Source organism: Neofelis nebulosa, chromosome 5 (genome assembly GCF_028018385.1).
Source record: "Neofelis nebulosa isolate mNeoNeb1 chromosome 5, mNeoNeb1.pri, whole genome shotgun sequence".
Taxonomy (NCBI): Eukaryota; Metazoa; Chordata; class Mammalia; order Carnivora; family Felidae; genus Neofelis; species Neofelis nebulosa.
In genome coordinates this window covers 53915071-53934199 of record NC_080786.1, presented here as the reverse complement: position 1 = coordinate 53934199, position 19129 = coordinate 53915071, and the positions used below count along the sequence as shown (strand labels likewise).

General features: G+C 42.2%; 1 protein-coding gene and 1 pseudogene across 5 annotated transcripts in view; one reads left to right on the top strand and one right to left on the bottom strand.

Annotated features, from left to right (window-relative positions):
• SCHIP1 (schwannomin interacting protein 1) overlaps positions 1-19129 on the bottom strand; it is a 572399-nt gene that overhangs the window by 65455 nt on the left and 487815 nt on the right. The gene's annotated exons all lie outside the window — the stretch shown is intronic.
• LOC131513009 (ribosome biogenesis protein NSA2 homolog) lies at positions 16180-17173 on the top strand (annotated as a pseudogene).

Here is a 19129-nt window from a genome sequence, read left to right as displayed (position 1 = left end):
GAGGGCAGATCATCATTTACAGCTCCCCATATAAGGTTAACACTTACTAAGCTGAATCCACTAGACTACTGACCCCAACTTAATTCAAAATTAGTCAGAAAAAAAAAAGAAAAAACCAGCCTAATGTGTCTTTCCCCTTCCCAACCGGCTACCTTATGTAATGAACTCTTGGTTCCATAGGATAGCTTGGCAAAATACCAAATAATTTGATGTTGTCAACTTGTACACCCCAAATAAGGACATTGATAAGAGCAAAAAGTCAGAATTCTTACACATAAAAACCTTGGATTGCAAGTAACTTGTTCTGTGAGTGTTCCACAAGACCTGGGCAAACATTTCTAATAAATTTTAACTTGATAAGTAAGTGATGCCTTGCAATACGAGTAGTGCATGATGCCGAATGTCACATGATCACAACTGAGCCAATGGTTCTTGAAATTCACTTTGATATACAAGTGCTTTGGATTACAAGCATGTTTCTGGAATGAATTATGCTGGCAAGCCAAGGTTTTACTGTACTTAAGGAATGCTAGTGTCCCAACTAGTTTTCTCATCAAAAGACCAGGATGCAAAGTGACCCGTAGGAAGGTAAACTGAGTTTGTGAAAGACTGATAATTTTAAATTCATCCATTGTGGTTTAGGCCAGATGAAAAAAAGGCACACACAAAAAATTATTGTAGCATGTTTACTTTCTTAGAAGACAACAAACAAAGATGACCGCTAAAAATCAAGCCATAACCTATAATTTAGGCTGCGCCTTTCCAGAAAGTGTTCTACTATTTGAAGAAGAAATGCTGGATGTGGCTCGAGTCTCTCTAATCCAAATGCTCCCTCTCTGTAGAAAATACTTACGATTCTGTATTACAGCATCATCAAGGACTGCAATTTCCACATTAAAAGAACCATGAAAGTGTCAGCACTCCAGGTACCTGCTTGCCCTGTGTTGGTGACAAATTAATCTTGAATCTGTGTCAAGAGTGCATTGAGTACCGGTCTGGCACTACTGAATCTAGAGAGCCTATGTGGACTCTTCATTTAACACCAGTTACCATAATCCAGGTTTGACGGCTGAATTTGTGTAAGGATTTGCCTTCCCCAGATGGTGAGTGGAATGAGGCAAGTCTGCTGTCTACCCCCAGATAAATGATTATTCAGTCTGGTATGCACCCTTGTCCTGGCCTGCCCTGCGTGTGTCACCTCTATTTTTACTCAAGGCTACTGCTCTCGAATGTACACACCAGAGGAAGTGGAGGTCTCCTGTAAAGACAAAGAGAGAGCTCCTACATGCAGACATGAAATACTCTCAAGTAAGGATTCAATGTTCTCCTGACTGTGAGCAATAATAAATCAGTCATGCTCACTTGGAGTTAGGAGTAACTTTCAGATTTTCAACTTATTAATACACGGAGGTAATAATAAATGAAGAATCCTTCTGAAAGTGATGCTCGTTTCTCATGTTGAAAAAAAAGATTAAAAGTTGGGAGTTCATAGGTTTTAGATGGACTCAATTACTTCCTTATTTACAAATGATATGGTTAAGTTGTTTTCCATTATTTTCAAAAATCCCCTTCAATACCAAAATGTTGACATGTGGATGGGATAATAATTCAAATGACCTGACCCTGCCATGGTCAAGTTTTATCTGTTATTTGTTTTTAGGGGGTTGGAATAAGCACAGGGCCAGCTACATGCTTTGCAGGACCATGTGCAAAATGAAAATGGGAACCTTTTGTTCAAATATTAAGATTTTCAGGACAGCGATAACAGAGCATGAAGCCAAGAGCCTTGTGTGATTTCAGAGGTTAAATGCCCATGACACTGGTCCTGGGTGGCACATGGGGGAAGAGAAGGGAAGCAGACATACGGTCATTTCGTTTGAGAATTATGTGGGTTCTTGAGTTTTGGAAGAAAAAAGAATCTTTGACTTTTGGCATGCGAATGCCAATGGGAAGACATAAGTTCCTTCGGTATGAGAGGAGATGAAATTTAAGAGGCTGTTGAGGAGGAGAGGAGAAAAATGACCTTTATGAATCACCTAATATATGCCAGCTGCTGGTTCCGAGCTGGCCTCAACACTGTCACTAATCCCTCTTGCTCTAGCACTCTTGGTTATGCCCCCTCGACTCCCAGGTCACTGTTTATCTACCTAAGTGCCTTCCTATACAGCTTTGTACAACTTCCTCAGACCACTGCCCCCAGTCCTCCACAGCCCTTCCAGGGGGCCCTCTTCTTGGAACATTCCCTTCATTGTCTTGCTCTAACAGGAGCCTGAAAGCACTGTCTCCCCTACAGCTCTTTCTACACCACTTTCAAGTGGTAGCTGTTTTCTCTCTTGCCTTTCTCTAGCTAGGGGCCTGGGGGATGAGTAGGTGTCTTTGCTCCTCTCTTGCTTCCAGACAATTGTTGCTCCTCCCTAACACCCTGATCTGACTCTTCTACCAACAGACTCCTGATACCACCTCTAATTAGCCCTCTTAGTTGTAGTTATCTCCCAGCTTACCTGCCTCATGCCTTGAAGAGTCAGTCTCTGATGTGAGTTCTAATTCTTGGGAATTTTTATGTCGGCCAGATAGCCCTCCAATATCTTGGCCTGTAAGTTCCTTGACTTCCTTCCTCTTCGATTCTATCTCAGTTACATCCACTCCCATGGTCCTATCCTCACCATGCCATAACCAACAACATCATGACCTCCAAAATTTCAATTTCAATCCTCTTATTCTCCAACAATCTTGTTTTCTCATTCTGGCTAACTCTAATATTCTAATTCCCATAATTCTTCAGCTGCACTAGACCCTGCACCCCATACATAGACTGTCCATCTTCCTCCCATCCCTCAGTCCCATTATGTCCTCCCTTCTCTCTCTAAACATCTTAGATTCCATGGCCCATTGTTATAACCACCAACTTCAGACTCAAGTTAAATCCCAACTGTGGTTAAATTTAGTTCTTTGCCACTCTGTGCCTATTTCCAGGCTGACATATGTGGCCGGAGAAAAATATACAACCATACTCACTTTAAATTCATGACTGCTTATCCCACGTGTGCCCTTTGTGCTGCCTGGTCTCCTCTATATTTCCCGAGTCCATTCCCTCCCACACTCTTTTTTTTTTTTTTTAACGTTTATTTATTTTTTGAGACAGAGAGAGACAGAGCATGAATGGGGGAGGGTCAGAGAGAGGGAGACACAGAATCTGAAACAGGCTCCAGGCTCTGAGCTGTCAGCACAGAGCCCGACGTGGGGCTCGAACTCACAGACCGTGAGATCGTGACCTGAGCCGAAGTCAGCCGCTTAACCGACTGAGCCACCCAGGCGCCCCATCCCTCCCACACTCTTGTAGACAACCACAACACTTCCTGAGAGAGTTGTCCAGACTTACTGTCTACAATTTCTCTCTGCCCTTTATTCTCTTTTGAACACTCTCCAGTTGGTTTTGTTCTCCCATGCCACTGAAATGGCTACACCTTCCTAAATCCCAAGATTTCCCAGTCTTCCTCAAACTAGATCTATGAGCACTATTCAACTATTCTACAATCAGTTTCTGAGGCAACATTCTCTTCTGGTTCTCTTCCTGTGTTAAAACCTGTCCTCTGCTGATTTCCCCTCTCTCCCCCATTTCTAGCTACTAGAGCTGTGCTGTCCAATATGGTAGCCACTAGTTACATGTGGCTTCTTAAATTTAAATTTCAGAATCGTAAAAATTCAGTTACTTAGTTGGCACTAGTCCTATTTTAAGTGCTCAGTAGTCACCTGTGTCTAGTGGCTATCATATTAGACGGAGGAGAGAACATTCCCATCACAGAATGTTCTGTTGCACAGTGCTACACTAGAATACACAAGGCTCAGTCCTTGGGCTTGTTCTCTATCTGGAACTCACTTCCTTGGAAATGCCATCCAGATTCTTGGCTGGTGACTTCAACCCTTATACCTCTAGCCTAGACCAATCCCTAAACTCAGATTCCTGTATCTCACTGCAAACTCACCATTTCTACTTGCATGTTTAATAGATGTACGTCTTAAATTTATAAGGCCTAAGACAAACTTCCATTTCCCCAACATCTGACTCCTGCAAACTCTTTACTCACAGTCTTCCCCATTTCAGTAAATGACAGCTCCATGCTTTATGTCAATCAGGCCTAAAATCTGGGGTCATCCTTGACTCTTCCCTGCGTCTCACACCCTACAGCCCACCAGCAAATCTTCTTTGCTGCCACCATTCTGAACAACCATCATCTCTCACTTGGATTACTACAAAGGTCTTCTACCCGGATTTTCTGCTTCTGTCCTTCCAACCTCTCTTAACTTGGTAAATACTCAATACAATATCCAGGATACTTCTAAAACATAATCTGATTATATCATTTCTCAGGTTTGCTTAAAACCTTCTCATGGTCCTCATTTCATTCCCAGTAGAAGCCAAAGCCCTGCTAAGAGCTTGCAGAGATTTCTATCATCTGCCTCCTGGCACCCACAGGACCTGTTCATCCCTTCATTTGGTCCCTGCCACAAAGCCCTTTCATTAGCCCTTGATCAGGCCCAGCACCTTCTTGCCTCAGGGCCTTTGCACTTTCTGCTTCTGCTTGGAACTCTCTTGCCCTGGATAGCCTGTGTCTTGCCCTGGATAGCCTGTGACTTGCTACCATACGTTCTCCAGATCGCTCCTCAAATGTTGCCTTGGCTTTGAGGTCTTCCTTGACCATCCTGTTTAACGTTATACTTCTTACTTGATGCCTCTCCCTGCCTCCACACTTTGGGGCTTTGTGTGAGAGCACACGCCTCTGCTTTGTCTTTAGCACATACCACATTTAAAATACTACATATGTTCTTGTTTGTTTATTGTTTAACTCCCAGTATCGTGTCAGCTCTATACTAGCGGGACTTTGTTTTATTTATAGCTGTCTCCAGCATTTAGAGAGTTGACTGTAGCAGTCACCTCAACAAACATTTTGTGGGTATGAATGGTCAAATAGAGGCACATATTTTTTCATTCTTAATTTTCCTAAGGTTTCAGTTACTTTGTTTTAATAACTACCTCCACCCCTTTGGTGTAAAATTCACTTCATTTCAGGCAGAATGAAAGCTAAAGGTTTTAAAATATTCCATACTAATAAACGCATTTGAAATATGTATATACACACATGTATTTTTAAGCATAACTTGTCTATAATTGTAATTTTTAGAAATTTTAATCATTTCCTCTCATAGGAAGAAATCATAATTTGAAGTGTTTAGTTAGTCTTGGTGTCTGATTTAAGTGGCAGAACTTCCTAATACTAATTCTGATTAAGGTAGGTGCGGTGGGGGAAAGGTAAAAACACCTTGATTCTAGAACTGGTTCTGCTCACTTCTTCTAAGAAAGCCGCTTTAAACTATAGAATTAACCTTAGGGCCGCCCTCCTGGAGCCATGGAAGTCTTTTTACAGAATGTCCACCCAGAGTCTGGGCAGGCAGCTGGGAATGGCCAACAAGCAGAGTTCTCCAGGTTGCCAGGTGGCCCTAGTAATTAGTAGAACTTTCATTCAAGCCTGGAAGTAACTGGCTGATCCCAACTAAGATCAACTGGCCCAGGGAGAGATGACTCCCAGGACCTAATGACCTTTGCTGTCGGTCCTGAGGCTGGGAATCCCGGGCAGCAGGCTAATCCCCACCCTGAGGCCCAGGCCTCATCTAGGGAGACAGGAGGAGAGAAGAGTGGGGGGGAGGATCTGTGGGAGAACTAAGCCTTCTGGTGGCCCCACCTTAGGCCACTGGCCCACATGATAAACAGTGGGAGGCAGATTCTCAGATGGAGTGCCTGGTCCAAATCAGAGCTTAATCGAAAGGACAAGTTGTATTATATGTCCCTGTAAATTCCTTGGAAAAGTAAAGATTTCTCTGCTATGCAAATAACCATTTCCTTAGGAAGCAGTTCAGGGATGGGGAAATGTTTTCTTAATTGAAGCCACTGGGTGGCAAGAACATGCAAGTGACAGTCAAACAGAAAAAGCAAAGCAATTTACCTTTAGTGGTGGTGCTTTTCCGTTTTGTTTTGTTTTCCTCAGAAGATGTATGGATATGGGTTAGAGAGAGTGGGGTGTTATTTTTTTTAAGTTTTTAAGTTTATTTATTTATTTATTTATTTATTTATTTAGAGGGCACATCTCTCCAGAGATGGAGAGAGAGAGAATCCCTGTGCAGAGCCTGACACAGGGCTCAATCCCATGAACCATGAGATCATGACCTCAGTCAAAATCAAGAGTCGCCTGCTTAACTGACTGAGCCACCCAGGTGCCTCGAGAGTGGGGTGGTTTTAAGATATGTCCAAAATTCTTTGGTGCTCTTCTCTTAATGAAGTGGGACCTAATTCCCTTCTCCCTGAGTGAGGGCTGGACTTAGAAAAGAAAAGCAGAAGTGATACTAGGTTTAAAAAGACACATCTGGGGGCGCCTGGGTGGCTTGGTCGGTTGAGCGTCCGACTTCGGCTCAGGTCATGATCTCACGGTCCGTGAGTTCGAGCCCCGCGTCGGGCTCTGTGCTGACAGCTCAGAGCCTGGGGCCTGTTTCAGATTCTGTGTCTCCCTCTCTCTCTGCCCCTCCCCCATTCATGCTCTGTCTCTCTCTGTCTCAAAAATAAATAAACGTTAAAAAAAAAATTAAAAAAAAAAAGACACATCTGCTTTCTCTCTCTCCCATTCTTTCTCCTCAGTCACCGGTACTGGGGGAAGTTAGCCACTCTGTTATAAGAACACTCAAGCAACCACTGGCAAGGGCCACATGGTGAGGAATGGAGGCCAGCCTCCATCCATGTGCATGAGCCAACTTGCAAGAGGACCCACTCAAGTCTCCGGAGAACTGCAGCCCCGATGAACATTCTGACCATGATCTCAGGAGAGACTCTGTGCCAGGACCACCCAGCTAAGCAGCTCCCAGATTCCTGACCATCTGAAACTGTGAGATAACAAATGTTTGTTGTTTCAAGCTGTTAAATTTTATAGTAAATGGTTACAAAACAATAGATAACTAAGACAGAGGGCAAGGACCACATAATTAGATTTTTTCATTTGAAAATTAAGAACCTGAAACATAGAACTTTTTTTTTTACCTTAACAAAATTATAATTTTCCAGAAAGGGAAAGGACTTATGACATTTCCACAGACTAGGGCAGGGCCTCTAAGCAGGTTACACCTGATCCTGCTCAGTGACCATGGCTCGGAAACTTGGCTTCTCCAAGCCTCAGTGCCTCCTCTTGGTGTGGTTATACGGGCTGCATGAGCTCATGAGAGCAAAGCCTCTGGCACTGAGGAAGCTCATGGCAGGGATTCCTGGACCCTAGGCTGGCCTACATGCAGAGGCCCTGCAGACTCCCAGACAGTGCTCTGCCCACAGCTCCATTCTGCCCCTTCCTGGGGAAGCGGATATGAATCTGAGGTGATTAGGAGAGGAGATAGCAGAGAAAAGTTGATGGCAAGTTGTTCAGGAGGTTTACAAGGGATCAGCTTTGCTACACCATTATACACTCATTTCCACTTGAGTTTTGAATCTCAGAGCGTTACTGAAGTATACCCAGCTATTGCTTCCAGCTTTTCTACTCTTTTTATCCCTAGCACATTAGTGTTAGACACAGCACTGTGACTGGGAGCCATGTGATAGGAGCATTGCAGGTACTGCTTTGTGTAAAAAGCTTTCTTTATTTAGCACCATTTGGGGACGAGTGAAATTTCCACACAATGGTAGCTTACTCCTCCGCACACACTCGTGTCCTACTTGAGTGTAATATACGTGGACTTTATAAACACTTTTGCTGATCACTGTTGACTTCGTTGTCTGACTTTAGGGTATCTGTCTAGGTTTCACTTGGCCTCAGTTGCTGACGGTCTCACCATCAGATGAGTGAGAGGGGACTGCACGTTTATTTTAAATTCGGGTTCTTAGATTATAGCACATTGTAAGTATATGTGTATAAACAAACAAAATCCAAACAATGGGGGCACTGAAGAGTCTGGAAGACCGTATTCCCAAGGCCATTCAAAACCAAGACGTAGAGGCTATGACTGGCAGAAAACACAGCGATGAAAGTACAATGAAGAATTTAACCAGGAGGTGACAACTTACACTCAATTCTTCCTCTGTCGTCACTTAGTTGAGAAGAAGTATTAATCTACTTGGTAATTCACCATAGGTCACTTGGGTTGACTTAAATCTGATTTAATCAGTAGTAAGGTGTTCTTTTTATAGTAATCCATGGGGGCACCTGGATGGTTCAGTCGGTTGAGTGTCCAACTTTGACTCAGGTCATGATCTCTCAGTTGACAAGTTCGAGCCCTGCGTCGGGCTCCGTGCTGACAGCTCAGAGCCTGGAGCCTGCTTCCGATTCTGTGTCTCCCTCTCTGCCCTCTCCCCCTCATGCTCTGCCTCTGCCTCAAAAACAAATATAAACATTAAAAAAATTATTGTAATCCATGAAGAAAATAAGCCAAATTATAGGCATTTTTAAAAAGACAGCTACAGAAGTACAGATATGGGCAAATACCTAGAATGGCCACACACAAAAGAGGGAAATTACTTTAAACCCAGCTAAGCACATCTCAAAGTGATTGGTTTCCAGGGAAAGAAAGATGTAACTCAGTGTCCATGTTGCTTTATATGACACTGAAGGCTAACAGAATCTGCTCAGTGCTGGTTTTACTGATGACACCCTGTTGCCTGCTTTTCCTTTTCAGACCCTACCAGCCATGCGTGGCAATCATTCTTAATCCATAGAGAAAATTCTTTACCTGAGCATGGATTATGTTCTCAATATCCATGGGCTGCTGTTGGCATAATTTTATTCATGACAGATTTTTACTTCCTTCACTTAGTCCATACATTTTTTATTGAGTACTTAAGACAAAGCAGGCATGTTAATAGGTACTAGGAATATAGAGATGAAATAAGACATATCCCCACTATCAAGGTGCAGACAGGCACATAAACAGACAATTATACATTGCATATTTACATTATTTAGACATAGTACATATAATTGGTTAGGGCATCTAAGCAAGTCTGGGAAAGGGAGGGGTCAAGAAAGATTTTCTGGAGTAGTTGATGGCTGAGCTGAATTCCTGTGACGGGTAGGCATTAACCTGGCAGGTAAAGGACAGAGTGAACATTTCAGGCAGAAGATACAGCAAAGGCATGGAAGCTAAGAACAGCATGAATTAGGCAGTTCAGCAGAGTGGTTTTGGTAGAGCATAAGAAAATAGCAAGAATGATACCAGAGATAAGTAGGATACAGATTTGGGAGGCCTCTCATGCCAAATTTAGAGGAGTTTAGGCTTTACCCTGAGGAATTCATTAAAAGGTTTGAGAAGGAGACCCACCTGAATGGGTAGACAGGTGGGTAAATCGCAGGAGAGATTTAAAGAAGGCCAGAGAGAAGCTGTAGCAGTTGGGTGAGAATTCGTAGCATTTGGAGAATGGGAGTGGCATCTGTGATGGGGAGGAGGATGATTTGAGGCATCTTTAGAAGAGTTGGTGACTGAGTGGTCATGGATATCATGGATATGATGGCGGAGGCCACTGCCATTAACTGATATGAAGGACACTGGTATAGACTCAACTTCTCTAAAGAAGAAGATGACAATAATGAGTTAGTTCTGAACATGCATTGGGGATGGTTTACAGTTTATTTATTCCCCCACTGTCTTCAAAAGGCAAAGGAATGTATCAGTTAAACTACAGCCTAAAATAAAGGTAGCAAGTGCTGTGTTAATGGAGGATATCACTCATCTGTCAGAACACACTTGCTCACACAGTCCAAACACAGCTTCAGCATCCTTCTCCACACATTGCTCTGTCCCTGCAAGGCAGCCATCATATGTTTCAGCACAACAGGGTGGACACCACCCATCCAATGGAGAGTACGTGCATTGGAAACCCACGTTTCTCTCCAATCTAAAGGCTTGAGAGAGTACTGTTCTTTAAAAGATACACGTGTGGGGCACTGGGTGGCTCGGTCAATTAAGCATCTGACTTTGGCTCAGGTCATGATCTCACAGTTTGTGAGTTCGAGCCCCGTGTTGGGCTCTGTGTTGACAGCTCAGAGCTGGGATCCTACTTTGGATACTGTGTCTCCCTCTCTCTCTGCCCCTCCTCCACTCACATTCTGTCTCTCTCTCTCTCAAAAATAAATAAGCATTATAAAATTAAAAAAATAAAATTAAAAGATATACATCGTGATTTGGAGATATCCTTAAAGTGAAGTATGCCTAGCTGAATTAAATAAGCAAGACCACATTGATCTTGAGTACCAAAGTCAATGGGAAGTCTTAACATATTTCTGAGAGATTCCTAACTTAGGTGAAGGTTAAGGCAGGGCAGACCATGGTAGTTGATATGATCTGATTTAACATTTGCTAACTGCCTATGTGATGGGCCAGAGTTTCTCAGTATGGCTTCAGCAGGACACAAGCCTAGGAGATGCTCCCTGGAGGGTGTCAGGAGTGGGGAAAGGTCTTCCTGATGAGTTAAGGTAAGATGATTTACATTACCATCCTCCTCCTTGAGACCACAAGGCACAGCAATATATTAAAGACTGAGAAAACCTACAGTAAAGACATACATTTAACCTAATTTAGCCTAGCATCACCAAAAGTTATATGGGCCCTGGAAGCCTTCTATCACATGATACCAATGAACTGCCTCTGAAATTAGTAATATTTCAATCCTCAAAACATACCCATTTTCCCAATGAGCAACAGAAGCTCTAAAATCACACAAAAAGAAAGTTGGCAGGGAAGATCTTAAATTCAGACTTTCCCTTTCTGGCTTCAGGACAGAGTTCACAGAATCAGATGAATGGAGCAGTAAATGTTCAGGGTCTGGGTTGATATTAGGTGACACATTTGCTGTGTCAAGGGAATGTCTGGGTCGGCTCCAATATTCTCACTGGGTCAGTGAAGGCTTTTTGCGGTGTTTCTCCATCAAGGCTGATACCTCATCCTGTTTTCCAAAGTCTTCCACCATTGGCCACTGTTTTCTAGTTTCTATAAAACACTATTCCATTTACTCTGCTATGGCCTCAAGAATTCTGGCCTTAAGGCCTTTGTTCATGCTGTTACCACTCCCTGGAAACCTTAGAGATCATTTGGTGCAGGCTGGTTCCCCAGGAAGCCAACTGAGATGGAGGTCACCAGGAGGAACTTCATCAAGGAGCACGCTGGGGATCTACAGCTGGGAGGGACTAGAGGAAGTAATATAGGGCAGAAGGAGAAGCCGGCTGCTAATGCAGCTGCAGAAAAGCCTAGCTCATCCTGTAAGGGAGCTCTGGGGCTGGGATGGCTCTTCAGAGTTGACCCAAGCTGAGAAGAAAGGGTCAGCCTTTAAGTCCCCCCACCATCAACCAGACATTAGATATGGGCTGCCCTTGGGCAAGGCAGCTATCTTTGGCCGTGGGCAATTCCCCAGAGAGGCTCCTGGAAGAGAACTGTTGACTGTTAATATTCCAAGCAGCTGGGGGGAATGAGTGCTCCAGTTCCGAAGGCAGGTAGGGTGGGGTCATGGATCTGGGCTGCCTGATAGTGCCCTCTACATGGTTCAGGTCATGTTCTCCTACTCAGTTACTCAAGTCCATTGAGTTGTCTGCATTCTGTAGATGCCAAAAGAACTTGGTGTCTGGGCTGTGGGCTCTCTTGCACTAACTTTACTTTTAACATGTTTCATGGGTTTTACCTCCCTACATAGATTGCAAAGCCTCACAAAAGTTTTATATTTCCCTTGTGTCCTTAGTAGGGTTTAAGAAAGTGATCAAGAATCACTAATACATGTAGCAGAAAGGGTTAGGGATTTGGAGCCTGAATTCCTAAGTTTATATCCCAGAACTGCCACATTAGAGATGTATAAAATTATGCACATCAGTTATGTCTGTGAGTTTTATCTGCATCATTTATAATGTGGGAATACTAAAAACCCTTAGTTTACCCAAGCTCCAGGGTTGCTGTGAGAATAATAAGATGGTAAACTGAAAATGCTCTGTAAACTAATAAACTAAAATCAGTGTTTCCCCATGTTGAATACCAGACATCCATTAAAGGGAAAAATATTGGGCCAATAAATGTAAAACTAGGTATAAATTCTTTATGCTGATAATACATAAATAAATTTACAAATATAAACAAAAATGATATACAACCAGTTAATTACAGTGAACAAATACTGAGTTATTGTGACAGATCATGTTGCTTTATTGGCTTTCACACATATGGTACTAACTATAAGGCAAACGTTCATTTGGGTTGGATATGCCAATTTTTTTTAGTGTATTTATTTTGAGAGAGAGCGAGCAAGAGCTGCGGAGAGACAGAGAGAGAGGGAGACAGAGGATCCCAAGCAGGCTCTGCACTGACAGCACAGAATCCAATGCAGGGCTTGAGCCCACCAACCATGAGATCATGAACTGAGCAGAAATCAAGAGTCGGATGCTCAACTGACTGAGGCACCCAGGTGCCCAGGATATGCCAATGTTCTGTGTGCCCTGCAGTTATTTGGTTTCTTCACCACTTGTATTCATTTTCCATTGTGAAACTGATCATTTATATAATGCACCAAGAATCATTTACCCTTCACAGGAAAATATTATTTATGTATGTTAAGTCTACTTCTATTCCTTTAACTTTCTATTTTATTTGTCAATTAGAACATGAATCAGGATTTCAATTTAGCAGAAAAAAGTCCGTAAAACAGTGACTTCAGAAACTAAGAAATAAAAGATGTATGAGATTTATACACTGAAAACTATAAATTATTGCTGTGAGAAATTAAAGACCTAAAAAAATGGAGAGACATTCTATATTCATGGATTACATCACTCAGTATAATTAAGATGGCAATTATCCTCGAACTGACCTATAGATTCAACACAGTTCCTATCAAAATTCCAGTAGACTTTTGGTAGAAATTGATAAGCTGATCCTAAAGTCTATGTGGAAATATATAGGACACAGAAAAGTGTTTTTAAATACAACACCAAAAGCATAATATATAAAAGAAAAAACATGGGAAAAATACACTTCATTTAAATTAAAAACCTTGGTGTTTCAAAATTATCAAAAATAAAGTGAAAATATAAACCACAGTCTGGAACAAAATATGTGCTAATAGTATTTCTGATAAAGGATTTCTAACCAGAATATATAAAAATCTCTTTATAAACTAATAAGAGACAAACCCATTAAAAAATGAATAAGCACATGAAAAGATGCTCAATATCATTAGTCATTAGGGAAATGCAAGTTAAAACAACAGTAAGATCGCATTTCATGACCAACAGAATGGGTATAATCAAAAAGACAAAATAATTGTTACTGAGAATATGGAAAAACTGGAACCCTCATACATTGCTGGTGAGAATGTAAGGTGGTACAGCAACTTTGAAAAACAGTTTGGCAGTTTCTTTAAAAAAAGTTAAACAGGGGCGCCTGGATGGCTCAGTTGGTTAAGAGTCTGACTCTTGATTTCAGCTCAGGTCATGATCTCACGATTCATGAGATAGAGTCCCCACTTGGGATTCTCTCTCTCTCTCTCTCTCTCTCTCTCTCTCTCTCTCTCTCTGTCTCTGTCCCACCTCCACTTGCATGTGCTCTCTCTCTCTCACTCCCTCTCTCTCAAAAATAAATAAATTTTTTAAAAGTTAAACATAAATTTACCATATGACCCTGTAATTTCACTCCTAAGTATCCACCCAAGATCAATGAAAACACATGTCTCACAAAGACATGTATGTGTTCATAGCAACCTTACTCATATCAAAGGAGTAGAAACAATCCACATGTCCATGAACTGATGAATGGATAAACAAAATGTGGGATAGCTATATAATGGGATATGATTCAGCAATAAGAAAGAGCTACTGATACATGCTACTACATGGATGAACCTGAAAACCAGCAAGCTAAGTGAAAGAAACCAGATGCAAAAGAATTACACATTGTATGATTCTGTTTATATGAAATGTCCAGAAAAGGCAAATCTATAGGAACAGAAAGCAGATGAATAGTTGCCTAGGGTTGGGAGTGGGATTTGGTAAGCAGGATCTTCTTCTACATTTGAGTAGTGGCGATGTTTGCACAACTTTGAAAATTTACTAAAAATCATTGAATTATACACTTAAAACAGGTGAATTTCATGGTATATAAATTATCGCACTAAAGCTATTTAAAAAAATTTTTTTTAGTTTATTTTTTGAGAGAGAGAGAGAGCGGGGGGGGGGCAGAGGGAGAGAGGGAGAGAGAGAGAGAGAGAGAGAGAGAGAGAGAGAGAGAGAGGGAGAGAGAGAATCCCAAGCAGGCTCCATGTTGTCAGTGCAGAGCCTGATGTGGGGCTTGAACTTACAGACTGTGAGATCATGACCTGACCGAAATCAAGAGTCAGTCACTTAAACAACTGAGCCACCCAGGCACCCCATCACACTAAAGCTATTTTGAATATCAGCTTATGGTTCTCATATAATAAGTAGTGTGTAGATAGCCATATCCATCACTGTCATGATGTTGTGGGGTTTTTTTTGTTTGTTTGTTTGTTTTTTGTGGGTTTTTTTGTAGTCATCAGAGACTCAGACTCATTCCGTTTGCAGCCATCCCTAGCATGTTTTCCTGCCCTCGTGGTCATAACTCAATCTCTTTCCAGCCTAGAAAAGGAGAAAGAACAGACAGTGCAAAATGCATTAGCCTCTAAGTAGCCATGTTTAAGAATCTTTCTGGGAAGACCCACCCAGTAACTCTCTTACATATCATTGGCCAGAATGATATGTGTCACATGGCCATTCTTTACTTCAAGAGAGTCTGGGTAATACAGGAATACTGCCACCTGCAGTCAAATCAGGGTTCTGTTAGTAAGGAAGTAAGAAAGAGTGGATGTTGGCAGAGCAGCTAGCAATCTCTGAGGTGGAGAAATACTTCTTGGTGTCAATGTAAACACAAATAGAACCAGAATTGCTTACATAATAGAGTAGTACTCAGTTATAAAGTGACAATCCAGGTGATCCAGAATATGCTTACTATCCAGAATAAGAATGGGTTCTTATCAAAATGAAAACAAAAGCAATCAAATTCTCAGTGAAAACATAAGGGCTCCAGAGAAACTGTTAACTCTGTTGAGAAACACTAAACAGAATAAATGTTCAATGTTACTTGCATTTTTATTTGAAAGACAAAAAAGACTTATTTAACCCAACATAAGTTGGGTACTGGGCCATTTGGTGTAGTAGAAAGAACAGGGTCTTTGAGTTTAGAAATGTCTGGATTCAAAAGTTGGTCAAATCCTTTAAAAAATATGCCTGGGGCAAATGTTGTAACTTAGCTAAGTCTCAACTTCCTTGTCTCTACAAGGAGAATAATAACACCTACTTCAAAGGGTTATTTGAGGACCAAATAAGACAGCAGGTATAAAGCACGTGCCCATGCATTAGCTTCCCTCTGGTCAAATCACACTGCAGCATGGTACAACGGTGCCTCATATACCCAAACAAAGAAGAACTCCAATTTTCTTCCTTGCCAAAATTAAACAGCTGTGTCAGAGTTCTCCAGCATGGTTTCCCCATATTTCTCTGGCTGAGACTTTTTCTCAAGAGAATTCCTAATTAGTTATTATCTATTCAACACTCTCTCTCTCTCTCTCTCTCTCTCTCTCTCTCTCTCTCTCTCTCTCATATGCCAATGTGGTAGGGGTGGGGGAGGAAAAATAAAACAAAACCAAAAACACATTGAAGCTAAAAGTTAACCTGTGGAGACCAAAATTCAAAAAATACTTTTACTCTTCTACCCAGTGTTGTAACCTTCCTAATGGTTAATGCTCCTTTTACAGAGTCACAGAGAGCACTTAGAAAAACACACCAACCAAATTTATGTACTTGGCACATTTAAAAAATGTAGAACCTGTGTCAAGTGCTTGTGAAAGCAGATGTGCAGGAGGGGGGGGTCTACTGGCATGAACACCTTCATACCCCAGTTTCATGAAACCAACATGGAGTCCCTTCCATCACTTTCTCCCTGAAGCACCAATACAGCTTAACACAAGACTGTTCACACTGGCTGATTGAGATTGGCTTGCAACTTAAGTAGTCTTCTAAGTCTTGGTTAAACACCGACTGAATAAAATATGTATTTCTGTAAGAATACTATGTACCTTAAAAGAGAGGAATGAATGCAAAGTGGAAACCTGCAATGTGTCAACTCAAAGCTAGAATATTTAGTGTCCATTGTCATTCTCTACAAAATACCAAAATTGTATTAATAACGGTAAGTCTTTGCGCCCTGGCAGCTGCACCCGGTGGCTCTGCGGCCATCACCAAGCCACAAAACGAATATATTGAGTTACGCCGGAAGCACTATGGCTATCGTTTGGATTACCATGAGAAAAAGAGAAAGCAGGAAGGTCGAGAGGCTCATGAACGTTCAAAGAAGGCAAAAAGATGATTGGTAAGCTTTACCATAAACAGCGCCACGCTGAGAAAATACAAATGAAAAAGACTATCAAGATGCATGAAAAGAGAAACACCAAGCCCAAGAATGAAAAGACTCCACAAGGAGCAGTACCTGCGTATCTACTGGACAGGGAGGGACAGTCCCGAGCTAAAATACTTTCCAATATGATTAAACAAAAATGAAAAGAGAAAGCAGGAAAATGGGAAGTCCCTATGCCCAAAGTTCGTGCCCAGGGAGAAACAGCAGTATTAAAAGCTATTCGAACAGGAAAGAGAAAAAAGAAAGCATGGAAGAGGATGGTTACTAAAGTCTGCTTTGTTGGAGATGGCTTTACTCGAAAACCACCTAAATATGAAAGATTCATTAGGCCAATGGGCTTACGTTTCAAAAAGGCCCACGTAACACATCCTGAATTGAAAGCCACCTTTTGTCTGCCAATACTTGGTGTAAAAAAGAATCCCTCATCCCCACTATATAGGTCTTTGGGTGTTATTACCAAAGGTACTGTCATTGAGGTGAACGTGAGGGAGTTGGGCCTTGTGACACAAGGAGGCAAGGTTATTTGGGGAAAATATGCCCAGGTTACCAACCATCCTGAAAACGATGGATGCATAAATGCAGTCTTGCTGGTTTGACAGCACTTTCAGACAAGTAACTCTTGACAATTACTGAAGGCTACTCACCAGTTAGGAAAACACCATTACTGTGGTGGTTCTCTGAATACAGCCAGACGGCCTTACCTACCTGCAGCCATCAAGAGAACTATGTATTCTATTGTAAGCAACATTAAAATAGGCTTACTTACAAATTGGTCTTTATTTTTCGGTCTGTTTAGCATTTAGACGTTCATAAATCTGAATAATGTTTTAAAAAGCAATTATACGGGAGCCTGGGTAGCTTAGCCAGCACTCTGCGCTGACAGTGCGGAGCCTGCTTGGGATACTGTGTCTCTCCTTTCTCTCCCTGCCCCTCCTCCTCTCCCTCTCCCTTAAAATAAAGATTTAAAAATGCATTTAAAAAGGATTTAACTGGGGCGCCTGGGTGGCGCAGTCGGTTAAACGTCCGACTTCAGCCAGGTCACGATCTCGCGGTCGGTGAGTTCGAGCCCCGCGTCAGGCTCTGGGCTGATGGCTCGGAGCCTGGAGCCTGTTTCCGATTCTGTGTCTCCCTCTCTCTCTGCCCCTCCCCCGTTCATGCTCTGTCTCTCTCTGTCCCAAAAATAAATAAAAAACGTTGAAAAAAAATTAAAAAAAAAAAAAGGATTTAACAAAAATAACAGTAAGTCTTGACAATAAATGGCACTTCCTTTACTTAAGAGACAGAGGAGGCCAGCAAAACTGGTACGATACTTTTGGATGCAGGGATACAGTCTGATTTGTCCAATCACTTTGCATCAGTGGTTTCATTTTTTTCCACATCCATGACCCATCTGACCACCACGGCGCTTACCTGCCCGTTTTCCTTCTCCCTGTGAAAAGGGGAAGAGAGGGAGAGAGCGTGATTCCTCTCCTGGAAGGCATCTTACAGGCTGCATGACAGGAGGGGCCCTGGATGGAAGCCGCACAGCTCTCTTCAGCGAGCAGCAGCTTGGCCTGCCAAAACCAAACAGCTGTCGGAAGTTCTACAGCTGCGGCTGCCGCTGCCACCATTTCCCAGAACTCTCTCCCAGACCTCAGATTGAGAAATCCTAGCTGTCCTTCGGTGCCCTCCACGGCTAGTGGCGGTTCATTTCCACTTCTGGGTTTGTGTAAGATTTTTCTTATCCCGAGAAATGCCGCATGACACTTGAATTGGAAATCAATCAAAAGCAAAGCACAGTAAGACCATACTATTATTCAATTTTCTTGAGATTCATCTAATATTCGAATGACCATTTTCCTGCCTTTCCTCTCCACACCTACCCCAAAACATGGAACGCAAGCAATATCCTGTTCCCTCAAAGCCACAGACCAAGGGCACCCCATCTAACACAGCTTTGCCCACAGCTCCAAGCAGACCTCACAGTAGCAGTGCTTGTTGATTTGGTTAAAATAAAAAGCCGGGCATAACGAGTGGCCTTCTCAGCTATCCTACCAGGTAGTGGCATTTCACATCACAAAACGTGCTTTCATACACATATGCACATATTCCGAATATAATTCGTTGCTTTGTAGTGGTTGTTTTGTGACCACAAGTAGGCTGATATATTTGATATATTTGATATTTACAAGTGAAAGCGGTGGCTGGGGAAGGGAACAGGAGAGCTGAGCAACATTTGGATTCTTCATTTACTCACACAAGAATTCGCTGAGCATCGGTGTGCCAGTGGCTGGTGCTTTGTGCTCATTAAAGTACTTCCAGAAGTTTCATTTTGCTCACACCCTCACTGTGTGAGGGGATGGCACAAGATTTTGTGATTCTGTGATCCTTTCAAAGGTTAACCCAAATCTCTGGATTCCCTGTCCAATGCTCTACTTCAAACACTAGGGGTCAGCAGCCTTCCAAAAGTCACCGGTCAAGGGAAGAGCCCAAGTTCTGGGGTCTGGGGTCCTGGGGTGCTGGTAGAGTGCGGGTAGGGGCTGATTGAGTTCAAAAGATACTAGTGCTTTCCCAAAACCTAGTCCCAATCTTTTATAAATACAACCTTTACTTTTATTTGGGTACCCTCAGCTTCTTGTGCAAAGCCCAGGTGCTTGGGGGAAGTTAATCT